Genomic DNA, 16,017 nt, shown 5'->3' with positions numbered 1-16,017 from the left:
TTTGGGACGCTGAGTTTACTGTACAGGGTGACCCAAAACTAGATATACACTCCTGTACTATTGGCTCATGACATTTTATATAATTTTCTTATGTTATCCATTCATATAGTGACTTAGTTTCTTTATTATTTGTTCTTAATCTCTGTTCACTCATATTTTAAGCTTGGAAAAGACAGAAGCAAATTAACTAATTTACTTAAATGTCATACCTTGTAGAACTGTGTATCAACTTTTGATCCAGCCTGTATATATATATATATATATATATATATATATATATATATATATATATATATATATATATATATATATATATATATATATATATAAACACATCTCGATAGATTTTACCGTTTTAGCTTGATGTACGTACATTAATATATTGAAACCGAAAGTAGATTTCTTTCAATTCTGGATTTAGTAGAGAGATAAAGGTGTAATAGAACCTATTTTTGGGACATTGTTAATTAAAGAAAAAAAGGGGCGCTATCCCTTGTCGTCTTTCCTCTAGCCGTCCCCCAAGACTTCCATTACTTACGAGTACCATAGTTTGGAAGTATAACAATTATAGTATAAAGTCCTCCATTTTCTTCAACATTTAATGAACTGTTATTAAAATAAGTCATACGAAAAAAAAAATCACACCATCCCTTGTGGGGATCGAACCCACGACCTTTGGATTAGAAGTCCAACGCGCTATCCTCTGCGCCAAAGGGACACCACGTCACGTCTTCCCTCAGACTATTAAGGTTACTTGCGTCAGTAGCATTGCATCAAAATAAATATGAGTCTAAACTATTGTTAAATGTTTCCTATAAATTCATTTTATGTTGCACCTTCTTTACACTTGTTGGCTGGGAAATCCGATTTCATTATACTAGTTGTTTTTACAAGATATTATTATAGTATATTTTTTCCCATAAAACAAAACCAAAAAAAAAAAAAAAGAAAGAAAAAGAAAGAAAAAAATCTCAACATCTCGTACATGAAGGTTGGAAAGTGAAGAAGAAATCCTGTCTGGGACAATTTTAATGTGCTACAAAGTTGACCAACAGAAAAGAAACGAAAGTAATTATAAATCCACCGTATTTTTATGACTGTTATTCGACAGTGTTTTGTTTTCTTCCTCTCTGTGATGACGTTTCTACAAAGAGGAAAATTAACCCAGTTTTTCTTTCTCAATAGCAAGGCGTGGTGGCTTCTTCTTCTCCCTGTCCACCCGATGTGATTTGCGTTGCCAATGTTCGTTGTTGTGTAATAAATCCGTAATTGCATGTGGTTTGTTGTTGAAAACAACAGCTTTTTCTCTTTTCTTTCCTTGTTTTTTTCTTGTACTGGTATAACTTCCTTTCTGTCTTCTACAGAGGATGAAGCCTTGAACTTCAAAAAAATTTCATCTCTTCCCTACTCTTTGCATCGCTCAGGTATTTTTGAAATAGTATTTTACCTCTTCATTCTAACTGAGCAAATGGAGGAAAAGTGTTTTTAAGTGCAAGCAGTGATTCCATCCAACTTAACTAAATAATTCACCAAATATTACAAGTACAGTAATGTGTGGATCACTGTTAGGAGTGTGTACATGCCACCGTTATAAGAAGACGAACAAGAGAGATGCCATCTGCTAGTTAATAGCGTACGTGAATAAACAATTTTGTTTCAGATATTAGTTAGTATTGAGGACGAAAGACATGCCTTTTATCGCCATTCAAATTTGTTTTTTTTTATTATTTGCTCAAAAACTACGCATAAGAATTTACCCTCAAGCATGTCATTTTGTTCAACTCCGTGTCGTCTAACGATATACGAGGTGCGTTCAAAAAGTATCAAGCCTTTGATTGGCGAAAATACATTTATTGATTTGGAGATCCGAAACACTAATTCGCATCAAAGTAGTCTCCTTGGTAATGCACACAGTTTTCCCAGTGATCCCTCCATTGTTGGTAATACTTTTGCAACGCAGTTTTTGGAATGGTGAGCAATCGTGATTTCTTCTCTTGACTCAAAAAGGCTCCCTTTTAGTGACATTTTCAGCTTGGGAAATAACCAAAAGTCACACAGGGCCATGCCGGGTGAGTAGGGATATTGTGTTTGGCGATGAAAGCCTGAATGAAATTTCGCGGAACACTGACTTCATGTCCAAACTCTCGTTCAAAATTGTATGTACCGATCCGATTGAATTGTTTCCTCTTGGGTATCGTCAAACTTTTCGCAAAATTTGATGCAATATCGCTGCTGAAGTTTTTCTGTCATTTTACAAAGGAACTGAAATCCGACGATCGCTCACTAGACGTCTTCACTGGTTGGCTGACTGCCAGCGACCGACGTTTTCTCTGAGCGGGAAAGAAATCACGACTGTGCATGAGTGTCCCCCTCTACATCTGCACTGATGAAAGTCCCCCGTGCTTCATTGCTTAACTTGGGAAAAAATAAGTTCGATACTTTTTGAACACACGTCGTATGGAATGTTCACGAATCCACTCTAACCTATATGCCAAAAACTAACAACATATTATATACGAGTCTTGAAATAACAAGTTCAAACATGTGGTTGGAGTATCTTATCCGTCAATCTGGGAATTAATCAAATGTATGCAGCAAGATGAAGCCGTAGTCTCGACAGTGCTTTTGCAGATTACCATAGGGGCACAGTGAATAAACTAAGAACACGAAGCGAATCTACGAGCATTTGCAGAAAAGACGTCGAAATTTGCACTTGGCATACAATGCCGGAACAGAGAATGTGGAAGAATTTTTATATGCTGTTTCATTTAATGTTGTGCACAACAGAAGTTAAAGGTGTAAAAGTAAAATGCAGTGTGTTAGAATTGGTATTATTGTAAACCATATATTATTATAAATCATATGTTACTGTAATTTATTTATTAATTTCTTAATTTTTCGTGTTGATTTGAAACTAAAAAAGTAAAATACAAATCCATTAGGGGATAATTTTGACTTGCTTTGAATATCTAATGAAGCTGCCAGTATTATCTTTTACAGATGTTTGTACATTCGTCGCTAGTTTGATTCTTCGTGCTGGAACATTACACATGAATTTAAATATCTATTATATTGTGCCCAAACTGGAAGATATTGGATATATATATTGCAATCAATTCAGCTCCCCAAGAGTAGGTTCTATCATCTCCTTTAAATTATTTGGAATTGGTTCAAATCAATGATTTCCGGTTTCAACCTTTATCGTCATAGGATAAAACAGTACCGATAAGGCGTTGGGAGTAATAGCTTTATATATATATATATATATATATATATATATATATATATATATATATATATATATATATATATATATATATATGGATTTAGCGTCCAAGGAACCGGTTCTATCTTTGATTGTATTAATCTATTGCAACCAGTAGCTTGCAACCATGTACCACTTCAAGTTTGAGTATTGAATTCCAAGCTTGGAAGTTTCCCTAACAGCACAATTTCATAGCAGGCAAATGCCTATCATGTTCCCTCAGGTACATGGGAATGTGTCCAGTATGTGCCTTATGTACCTCTGACAGAGAAATCACATGGATGGCAAGTGATAGTCACAGTCTATATCCGCCCCTAGGCACATGCCTGACATATACCTTGGGAACGTGCCTAATTTGTTCTAGGTATGTTACCCATGCCGTAAGCGTCAATGAACCATAAAATTACTTACCCAAAATATGTTAAATCGCCTATATGCGTAATGTGTTTACATTAACGTAAGTCATAAAAAAAAGCACTTTAAACAAGTAAAGAAAATGTATCGAACCACCGCGAACCAAAACAAGTGCATCAAAAGTGAGAGATGAATTTAGAACACCTAAATGGCGCATGCCTACCACATCTTTTGTTGTTAGGGTATCTGAAACAGTATGTACCTAAAGGACATACCTAGAACATGACAGATATATGTCTCGAGTGACGACATAAAAACAAATGACTGTTAGAGTGCGAAATTGAGCCAGGTATATAAATGCTTTATTTGTGGAACATAGTTGCAAATATCAATAAGGTGTAACAAGTATCTAAAGCTGTAGGTAGCTGAAGTACAAACTTGGCACATGAATATCATATGTGCCAAGTGACGGGTACCTAAAAAGTAGCTGGGATACCTAAATGGCACATGTCTAGCACATCTTGTGCTGTTAGAGCTACCGTAGTTTCCCACTTTCAACTAAAAGTCACTTATTTTGGTTTAAAACTACTACCTGACTACCCAACACCTGTTGAAAAAAAGTAATTATTTTATTCATAACATTTCACATATATTATGAAGATATATTTTATTCAATGAAAGTAACATAATTAATGAAACTGGAATGCACATAGGCCTACATGTGAAATTGATTAAAATATTCTTGTTTTATTTTAACTCTAAGACTTGTCTTACACAAGAAACACGTTATAGCCAACCATCAAACAAAGTGAACAAAGTGAACAAAGTGAAATACAAATGCAAATAAAGTTATTTACTAATTTTAGAATTATAATGTTAATTAAAATAATTATTGCTATTTTATTTTTAATATTTGAGAAAAATCTACAAAGCAAACGCAGAATAAATTAATTGCTTTTACACTTAATTTGGTATAGCACTTTTTAGATACAGATTGCTCTACAAAGCTGCATACTCAACATCTTTGGTAAAGAAAACCGACTGCATTATCCAAACTAATTGATTAGCTTGTGTTTCGGCGAAATATCCTCTGCTTGAAGACAAGTTAACCAGTTGGCGGATTTGATTTCATTTTATTTTAGTTTAGCATCCCATTCAGCAGTTGAGGCTACATGAGACGTGGGCCTACAGCTTAACTTGGAATCCGAACCACATGAGGTCCCGCTCGGAAACCAGTTGACGGAGTTGGCAGTTGTAGTGAAATAGCAATTTAACCTTTGAAACATATCGACAATCACTGTTATTATCTGACAAGCTGTAAAATCATCCTCCATGTGGATAAGTGATTTATTGCAAATCATAGAGTATCGAACAACTGTCGAACAGCTATGACAGTGCAATTGAGAAGTTACTCACGACTTAAAAAAATGCAATGATAACTTGTTTTTATATGTAACGCAAAATAATCGTATGATGGGTTAACGAAAGTGTGAGAACCAATAAATAGATAATCTGATTCTTCCTATGAATATTTTTTTAAATATATATATATATTAAAAATATTCATTTATTATTATAATTTAGGTCACCGCGCTACAACATTAGAAAGAGAGGAATTTTCCTCTTTCGCATGTGTGCACGCTATCCAATTCAATCGTCTATGAAACAACAAAAGAATAAATGAGCATATCAGAAATCAAATAGTTCAAAAGGAACCACCAGGAAGGTCAAGTGAAATTCGAAGTGTTGTAATCCTATAGCAAAGTCCCTGTATAAATTTGATCAGATGATTAAAAAACGGTAAGTAATCGAATCCATTTGGATAGACCAGACACTCAAGGTCAAATATTTTTGACAGCTTTTCGATATTGATTGTTGAGCAACAATCAGACAGACATAAACACACAGAGACATTCACACACACATGTATTCGTATATTCTATATCAATTTCTTTGTATTGCTATCATTCTTTCCATTTTAAAATCGTTCTTTGACCCTAGATAGATAAATAGATGTCCTTCTGTCGATTTTTTTCTTACCTGGAAAAAAGCTTCTGCCCTTCGTAACCGCTCAACAGAAGGTCACTTATGTTCCTTCTCTCCAGGAAATAGACCCCATACGATTGACTACACAGATCAACGGCGGGAACAGATTGCCTTTCTTTAAAAATAACAAAATGATTAATGAGTTCAACTGTAATCTAAGAGAATGAAATTTAAAATAAAAAAATCACCTGACAATCTGTTCACCCGTTACTTCCAAGGGTAGCCGTGAAAATCCAAACGTATGCCTTGAAAATCTAACCATTGACATGCTTTTGTGCAGAACAGAAGATACGTGTAAAATGAGTTAATTTCTCCTACAGAAAAGGCTGCCTTTTTCTAAACTATTTTAAGACAAATGTAAACATTCATATCTTTTCTCTTTTGACTATGCAGCAGTGGCGTCTTGTGATGGAAATGTGATTGGTATTAAAATTTCTGTCACTTCAAAGTAAGGGAAGGAAAATTGTCTAATATTTTGATTCTTATAAACAAGAAGGAGTATACAATAGAGCAGCGTTTTCCAACCGGTGTGCCGTGGCACACTGGTGTGCCGCCAATGGTCCGCCGGTGTGCCGCGAGGAAATCGAAATAAAATTATTAATTCATGGCAATCAAATTGCAAAACATAGCGGAAAAAGTATATTTGTATTTCACATTACTATGAACCTCTACTATGAATCTACAATTTTAATTTTCATACTCGGTTACATCTCTGTACATTTTTAATGTTGAAAAGTGTATTTATTATCATTGTTCCAGGCTCCGGATTCTTAGGTTCTATTTTATTCCTGTACAGTGCATGCAAAAAAATTCGTGTTTTCTTTACATTTCAAGTTGTTATAAGTAGCATTATATTAGTTTTATATAGAGATGCAAGGGCTCGGAAAAAAACCGGCTTTTTTGGAAAAAAACTCGGTTTTTTCTGCTTCGCTTTTTTGCTTGGGAAATTTTGGGCTTTTTTCAAAATTCTGCTTTAAATTGATAAAGCAGACTTTGTTTCGCTTCTCTATAACACAAAAAGTCATTTAATTAATGGTTGATGCCGATAATAATATAAAACCTCGAAAGTAAACCATGAATTTCGAAAAGATATTTTAAACAATTTTACTTCAACATTTTTACATTATGAATTCCAAAGGATTAACCAATGTATATAATAAACACATTTTAACCTCCTATATACAAAAGTAAGCAGAGTTGGCAAGAACCATGGTTGTTTCTGAAAATGCCAAAAACCCGTTTTTGGTGGGCAGTTTAAACCAGGCTTTTTTGGGGTTTAAACCAGGTTTTTTGATTTAGATATTTTGCTTTATGTATTTATATTACATATTCACAGAAATAAGTTTGTTTCGCCTTGGTGTTATTATTCAACAACGGGGTTATGCTGGAAGAGGTCCCATAAGCTTAAAGAAGTCCGGTCTGTAAATTTCTTAAATTGAGAAACTCCCGCCCTAGCCATCGGGAAAATCCCGTCATTCTTTTAAATGTAAAACAATAACGGGAAAATCCTGTAAAATTTAATTTGCATGTAAAATTTAAAGGTCAACGTATTATAATCAGTACGCTAAAACTGAGGTATTAAATTACAAATTTAGTATGTAGATATCATTGAAAGTCCAATCCAAGCTAATATTGGAAGCTACGTAGACAATCGATAAATTTTACCAATTTTAATCAATATATTTAAGCAACCTTCGCTTCTTTATAAAACAACAGGCATGCAGAAATATATAATTTGGTTTCGTTTCGTATGTTTAGGCTTAACATCCTTACGTAATACCGAGGTTATCAAGGAGAAGACTTTCGCTTAAAGTGACATCCGAAAGAGTACTACACATGAAAGAAGGGTTGTGGTTCGACCGAGAATTGAACATGGGACACCTTGATTAAAAGGTGAAAAGGAAATAAGACTAATGCAGATGGTTTGACATGTGAAACGTCACCATGAAGTTCACACGATTCGCATTTTTGTTCTTTTATTTTTTTATAGTTTAAACCAGTTATTAAAAAAAACAGCTGGTGTAAACGAGACAACCCTAAGAGTAAAAACTTCTTTTAAAAAGTACACAAATAACTGTAATATACCATTACAGTTGAAAGTAATGGCAATTTTTTTTTTACGCACCCTGTACCTAGTAATTTTTTTTTTCTTTTCATTCAATTTCGGTTTAGCTACACAATTTATTTACTCCCTTTACTTCGAATTAAATATAATGAATCGAAAGGTTTCATTAATAACCATATTTCCCACTGTATAATATATTTATTTATATTTTGATTAAGTGTAAATCCCATTTTCTGATATATAAGTTGAAAAGTTTCAAGGTTTACCATTCTGACGTCATACCGAAACATAGTTCTGTCATTGGATATAAATTTTCTTAATTTCAGACCAATGTAGAATTTAGTCAGGTACCTAACCTTTTCCCTCACCCCCTCTCAGTAGTCCATAGTCACTTTCAGATCCGGTTATATCTGGATTTACCAAATTTCCATTCGCTTTGTAATTTCCGCGGCTAAAGTTTTCGTTCTGATTGGAGGAATTCTCCTACCTCTGGCTTTTTCGGCGCAATGTTATCAGAATAATCAAGAACGACTCTACGAGCACAGCCGTGGAAATCAACTACGCTATACTGGCTGGTAAAGACGTGGATTTCGAGTGTAAAACAGGTAAAATTTAGACTAAATGTCATCGTAAACGTCGTGTGATCAATCAGGAGCCAGGAAACCCATATTTTTGTTGAAAGAACTGCAAAACCAGGGGAAAATATCTGATTCAGGATTTCGGTTTGCAGGAAGCCATGTTTGCTGCCCAGATAGGATAGACAATATAGGAAAGTGATTTTTTTTTATCTTTTCAAATTCAATTAGGGATTAGGGAAATTACGACCTGATTAGTGCATGTTGGTCGTGTATTAAGTAAATGTGATTTATTATTATTTATTTCGTAATTGCATGTATGTAGTAGGTTTGATAGTACTGTAAATAATCATAATGGCAGCTTAAGTTAGTTCAAAAGGGCTCCTATCCCCTTTTCTAAATTGAACCGGTTCTAGCGGGGGAATGGGTTAGTTATTGTTCGTTTTAGGGCCTTTTCCCCTTTTAGGGGAAGGGACCCTCCATAAACTTCGTTAAGGTGCCCCCCGGGCATCAACTTTTGGTAGTCATTATGTAAACAATTGGTCAGGTCAATTGGACCTAGTGTTTACCTTTCTCATTTTGCCCCCTCTAAATTAAATAGAGCCGACGGTATATATCAGAAGGGAGTATTTATTTTGTCAACATGCATGTAACTAAATGGTGCATGTTTGGTTTAGTTAGTTGTTTTATGTATAGTATTAGCAGTGGTGTATGTAGTTAGTAGTCTTGTGTGAGTGTGTGAAATTTCGGTTAGGACAGTGTATAAATATGTGTTAATTTAGTACCATTTTTCTAACATAAATAAACCAGAGTAAATATTAAATTTCCGATTAATGAGTACAAGTATACATTTCAGTACACGGTAAATTATGCCTCCACTACAGCGCCATAGCGTCAGTTTTCGGTAGTCAATTGTTTGTTGACATTACGACATCGCATGACTTAGTGATTTAGATTGTTTGATTTTGGACATTTATTCTCAAATTACTTCCCGTGGACATGGTTTTCGGTTCGGATGAGTATACCTTCATATAAAATAGCATGAGATCTTACTGTACTGAAAATTTCAGCTTGCTAGGTCCAGTAGTTAATGAATAATCCGCTGAAATAAAGAACACCTATTTTCTTAATAGAAGTAAAGCCCATATGCTGTTACTGTTTGTTTAAAAATGTAGTATTAAATTCTCTTTTCCCGTGGCTGTAGAAAATTCCATTGTTGCTTCAGTTTTATCAACAAATCAGAAATAGATTAATCATTGACAATTTAACTTTCCGTAAATACATGTATGATTTTTTTTTAACCTGCAAGGTAAATACAATTTGGGTGCTTCGAAATAAAGAGTACGTGGTTCGATGAATGTGATCGTGTGGTGGTTTGAGCGTGATAGATTGTGATAGTTATATATATATATATATTTATTACTGCGTAATGTAAATATGTGTATGGCCTGCGTGTAAAATGTATGAAATAGGGTGTTTATAAAATATTACTTCGTGCGAAAATTAGTAGATAATGAATGAATGTAATGATATGTTAATAATATGATATATAATACGAATGAGATGATGACCCCTATATTTAAATGGATAGGCCTAGTGAATTTTATATAGTGAAAATATGAATATGTTTACGAAGAAAGAAAGAAAAAAAAATCTCTCGCGTTTTGACTTCTACACCAGTACATTCATCCAACCGAGTTTGCTACTTGGATAGTAAATTGTAGTTGGGAATTGTGTGTTACTTCGTATTTAAGTACCTCATAATAACAGCCCCGGATCTTAAGCCTTTCAATAGATAGGGTAGCATCATGTGGGAATTACTTCTAAAGGTTGACAGAAATGATAATTAGGAAAAATAACTGCTATTTCCTGTGATCATCGAAAAGTACAGGTTTCGGTCATTTGTACCTTTAACATTCATAGCCTCTCCGAGATTTTTTTTTCCGTTGCTTACCTTATTTATTTATTGTGCAGTGTTCATATAACTCAGTTCGGACTATCCGATTAAATTAACTGCTACTAAATTAATATTTATGTTATAGCGTACCCGGACGTCGACCCCTAGTCCCCTTAAGTATTTTTCATGTCTTTTCTTAGTTTAATTAGATGAGGGAAATTAACGACGTCCCAGACGGTGGCATGTCTGCGCTGGGTAGCCATCGGTGATGTTTTGGTAATTGAAATCACCGATCCAAAATTCAGTTTATTTATTTAATTTTTTTTTTATTTTGGCAAATCACTAATTAGGGATACCTTAGCTATTACTCTAATTTCATCCCTATTCTGGAATCTTCTAGTTTCCAAGAGGTCGGATGATTTTTTTTTCTTGAAATTCTAAATTAGCGCCTTCTCTAACCTTCCGGACGATTTCCGGGAACCTGCTGGTTTGGGCCGGATACGGGGATCGGATTTCAATCTTACAACCAAATTCTTGTGGGATTGGGATCTGATGGACACAGAACTTGCATCCTTGGCAGCAGGGCGTTCCTTGAGTCTACGTATTTGAGTAGACCACCCTTTTGGCATGTTAAGAATATTTTGGCTATGGATTTGTTGAGATAGAAATTCGACTTTTGTCTTTGTAGCGTTAGTTATTTCTCACTTAAGTCTTTGGCGCCACTATTCTTCGTCTTTCTTTTCTATCTCTCTCTCTGTCTTCATTACTTAGAGATTTTTTTTTAAATTTTTCAACCTTGCCCCCCCCCCCCGGTTTCTGAAACTCATAAAACATACAATATTCATTTCACTTATTTCGATCGTATGTACTAACTGAGACATCGAGGGATGCAATTCGTGGAGGTATTGCAGCACAACTCAGGACCATTTTCGCGATATTCAATCCACCACGGGAGAAATTGACGGGAAGGTACACTATGCTTTTAGATTCCTAGAAACCTTTGTTATTCATTGATCATACAACTTATATCAATTGATTACTGATTTCTGGTTTTTATTTCTATTGATTGGTCATATAGTGTGTATGTATTAATAGTTTGGGCCCACTAGTTTCGAATAACATTGATTTTTTTTTCTGTATATACATCTATATATGTACTTACATAGTGTTAAAAGTTACGTGCCTGCTTTATTTGTTGCATTTTCCACCTCTTATGTCAACTTATTAAATAACACAAACTTTTTTTTTATATACGCGGATCTTTAGTAAGTTGAAAATGATTATTGATTATCGGGTTTATTCATATGAAATACAATGTTGCAACCTTATGAAGGAAAAAAGTGAATTTTGATAGTCAGGGTTTTTAGTTTGTCTTTGAGCCAAATAAATATAAATATTTATAAAATATGAATACTTGTCGAATATGAATGGTTATGTAGAATTTAAACGTCGACGAAATATTAAGATAGATATTAAAGTGAAATTTATTGTATTGATTAATATGAATACATATATATATATGCGAGTATGTATGTAATGGGCTCGATATTTACCCTGGTCTTGTTAGGTTGCCATAGATTTTTGACACCCGGTATTAACTAACTATTTGTGATATATAGTATTACCGCGTAAATTGTCATAAATTACTTTTTGTTGAGTTGTTATTAATTTCTGTAACTATTAAAGTGGAATATAATGTTAAATACTGCATGTGAATAAAACAAGTAGCGGGTCGTAAGATAAATAAGAATAACCCTAATCCTTACCCAAATTTACTTTGCGAGTGAAATTAGCAACCTACGAAACAGTGCGCCCCTCCAACGACTTTTTCCATCAGTAAACATGAAACAAATCCTTCCCCTGCGATCTGAAACCAAACTATTCAATATTTAGAATCTTTTGACTACAAGATCTATACTAGGAAAAAAATTAGTGATCTTAAATTCAACGAACTGAAATCTGTTTAATAAGTTAATGTGAATACCGGAATATGGAAATATGTTCCCAATATCTGTGACTGGATTTGATAAGTTTTCCTTAATATTGACAAACTTTGAAATTTTAGATAAAGTGCGTCGAGTGACGAAATGAGAAATATAGATATACACATATGTGATATGAAGCAATTAGTTGTCTATAGTTAAAACAAAACCAATTGAATACTCTCATGGACACAAACCACAGTGCGTAAAGAGAGTTAAGAAAAAAAAAGGGAGCTATTATCGACGTAAAAACAAAGACTCATAAAACTGTCGATATGTCTCCTATTGAGACAAAGACTCAATAAAATATTACTAAAGTTTTTTTTTTTTTTTTGAATGATTAACCAATTATTTTTTCTCTTCCGCCTGCAACGATATGTATTCATTGCGCTGAATTTTAAATATATCTTGACCCTTGAAGTTTTTTTTCTTCTTTTTTTCTTGTTTAGTCTTTGGTTTAATTCTTTTTCATGTAATTCAACTTTTAATATATATATATATAAGGGAAATGTGTTATTTGATCTTGTTGCAAGTAGCGAATTTCTGTGCATGTTTATGAAACATTCTTTTCATGTATTAAATTTTTTTTTGTTATGTCAAACTAAATCTTCTTCTATTGAAATGTAATAAATGTCTATAGCAATGTAGTTAGGTTAGTTTAATTCAACCAAATACAACCCGAAGTATACATTGTCCTGTATGAATGTGTGTGTGAGTGAAATGTAGGTTTAGTATTAAGTGCACCAATTATCTTGTCATACATGTGTAATTTATTATAATTATTGGTAGTTATCAATTGAACTCATTGAATGTTAATACTAACTTAAGTTGGCTCTATGAAGGAAGTAAAAAGGACTGAAGTAGCCTGAACGAATGATCATCATGAGAGAACTGTGAAAGTCAAAATCTTCGACACATATGTGATACTCTGATTTTTTTTTTCTGTGGTCGTTTCTAACATGCCATCAACTTCGTCGTTCATTTTTCAAATATTGAATATTAGTCTAAACCTTCTGGAAATATTGAATAAACGGTAAAATTAAACTTTCTCATCTATCTCAGAGCTAGATTGGGATAATTCGGTAGTTCGGGTTAAATGGATCTAGGTCGGGGATGTATGGGTTAACATGTGTCTACCTTTGATTACCTTAATACCAAATATTCACCCAATAGCTATTGGAAATGATCACAATTAGATAATTATTCACTTTCCTTTACCATATTCCTCAAAATATTTAGTAACAGCTTCCCCTTTATCACCTTCTTACTTTACATCTTTCCTCTTCTATCTTCTTTTTCTTTTCTTCATCTTCTTCTCCTTCTTCTAATTTCTTTTTAATAAAACTGAAAGGGGGGTCGTGACTGGGAATTCTATATGTAATAAACACGGTCATGTATTTATTTGATTTTATTTTCTTTAGAAGTCCGATAAAAGGTTTTCTCTTTTCGATCGAACCTAGTATGTTCGAAATTAAGAAATTAAGAAATGGAAATTATATTCCAATATAATTAGGCATAAGCTAATAGCTTCATGAACATCCCCACCAGGGGTGAAGGGTTCCCACTCACGACTTATTCTGTGCATCACATTTGTTGCAGCTTCCTTTTTCCTCAATCAGTTTTAGATTGACGAGCGGTGACAGGATTCGTTGTTATGGCAACAGTGGTTGCTGTGGCAACGGTTCCCCCTTTTCCAGTTTTAGAATGGCGACACGTGACAAGACTGTTGCCATGGTAACCATGTTTACTGTGGTAACGGATCTGAAAATGCTTATTGAATAATACCAGTTATCATGCCAATTAGTTTGAATTGGTGAACCGCGACAAGAATGTTTGTCATGGCAACGTTTGTTCCCATGGCAACGGATCTCCGTTTAAATGGCGACCGATAGATTTGAAATTTTTTTTAAGAATGTCAAAGAGTGAGGTTGAAGGCATGTTGAATTGATTACAACATTGAAATTAATAAGAGAAATTTTATAGTCAAATGAAATAAGTAGAGTCGTTGGCTACTTTGTCATTTTTGTTTCCTTTTCTAAGGGGGAGAAAGAGAAGGAGTGTCCAGATTTTTCTAAAATTAGAATTAAACGCTAGAAGGGTTTCAAGGAAGGAAAGAGAATGGGAGTCCTTTAAGTCATGAATAATACTTGTCTGGATAGCAAATAAGTATTTTATAGTATATGTGTATTTTTGCTATATATATCTTGTCTTTTGTAAAGTGTAAAGTGTCTCGAAGCTATGGCAACAAAAAAGGTTGTTGTGTCACAGGACGAGTGTGAAGTTACGTGCACTCAATGCACGTTAGACGAAAAAGAGAAAAGATCTCGCGCCCCGCGGAGACTTATAAGATGTACCGGTTGTGGACTAAAATGGATCCACTTTGCTTGCTCCAATTTGGACGATACTGCTGAAAATGCAGAAAAAGTTCAAACCGGCGAAATAATGAAATATTGTGAGGAGTGTGAAAAGGACCGAGGCCAAATATCTCCAGCGGAGATATCTGACCTCGACGATGAGGAAAAGAGTGAAAATCAAAGTGATTCTCGGGATCAGACGGCAAACCCGAAGGAAGGAATGTCATCTGGAGGGTCTGACACGTCTGCATTAATTCGCCAGATGATGGAAATGATGAACGAAAGATTCAGTAACATGGAACAAAATAATACAGAAATGAGGCGTGAGATAAATCAGAAAATAGATCAGAATAGTGCAGATCTGAGGCGTGAGAATGCAGAAATGAGACGTGAAATAAATGAAAAGTTTGATACCTCGAAACGAGAGACCGACGCTCGATTCGAGGTATTAAACAATAAATTTGACCAGATTTGTTTAGACTTTGCTTCTTCGATGAGCAAATTGAAAGAGCAAACGTCTACGGAACTAGAGCAGGTTAGATACCGGGCCCAACAGTCGACCGAGCAGCTCAGAGACGAAACAAATAAAAATTTAAACGAAATAGATGTAAGGTTTGAGAGTACGAACAAAAGATTTGGTGACATCGAACAAAAAGTTGAACAGCAGCAGGCTGAAATAAGTAGATTGAATGTTGTAATATCCGACCTATCAATAGAAACTAAACTAGAGTCGGTTGATCAAAGAATTAGTCGAATTCAAACCGAAGTAGACAGTATTAAGGGGAATATTACTAAATTGCAAATCGCCAAGTCTGATATCTCCTATCCTTTTCCTGATGGCGATTCTCCAGGGAAAATTTTCCCAGAAACAAGTAATGTCCTCCCGGGTAAGAGTCAAGTGTTGCCTGATGCACGGGACACAGCAATGTATTGCTCCCCGCATCAGCCAACCTCGAAATCATGGTTGAGTAATTTCGATGTACCGATGCAGTCGAGTGTTGTGACTACAACAGTCACTAGCGTAAATGCTCACTCTACCTTTGGAATGGTACAATCGTACAGCGTGCTGCCAGGAGGGGAAAGGAGATGTGCCGGACCGTCGGTTACTACCGTGGTGGGTTCTAAGTTTGAACCTTACATGGTCAACACAAATTACAAAACCTCTCTTGGTCATATGGGAGCGTTCAGTTCAGTGACCACTCCGTCGGTGGCAAATCCGGTGACAACCCCAACTGCTCAGGATAACACGTTGATTCCACTGGATTCTTTTCCTGCCCCGCATAGTATGAGCTCTAAAGTTTCCCTCCGGGATATTGAACGTTTTCCCACTTTCGATGGGAACATTACTAACGGGTTACCTCGAGTTTTCCTGCGGAGACTGCAGCAATATTTAGACATGTATAAACTTAATGATGGGGAACGCCTACAGATAGTTGAAAAATGTTTGATCGCCGCTTCGGGCGCATGGTTTGCTTCGGT

The 16,017-nt window shown here is 34.8% G+C and overlaps 1 non-coding gene across 1 annotated transcript; it reads right to left on the bottom strand.

Moving 5' to 3' along the window:
* Positions 1-645: 645 nt before the first annotated feature.
* TRNAR-UCU (transfer RNA arginine (anticodon UCU)) lies at positions 646-718 on the bottom strand. The gene has a single exon. It is a non-coding gene; the product is annotated as a tRNA-Arg (tRNA).
* Positions 719-16,017: the final 15,299 nt, after the last annotated feature.

This window comes from Thermobia domestica, chromosome 3, assembly GCF_964235325.1.
Source record: "Thermobia domestica chromosome 3, izTheDome1.hap1.1, whole genome shotgun sequence".
Lineage (NCBI taxonomy): Eukaryota > Metazoa > Arthropoda > Insecta > Zygentoma > Lepismatidae > Thermobia > Thermobia domestica.
Note: the sequence above shows the minus strand (reverse complement) of the source record. Positions and strands in the feature narration are given on the sequence as shown.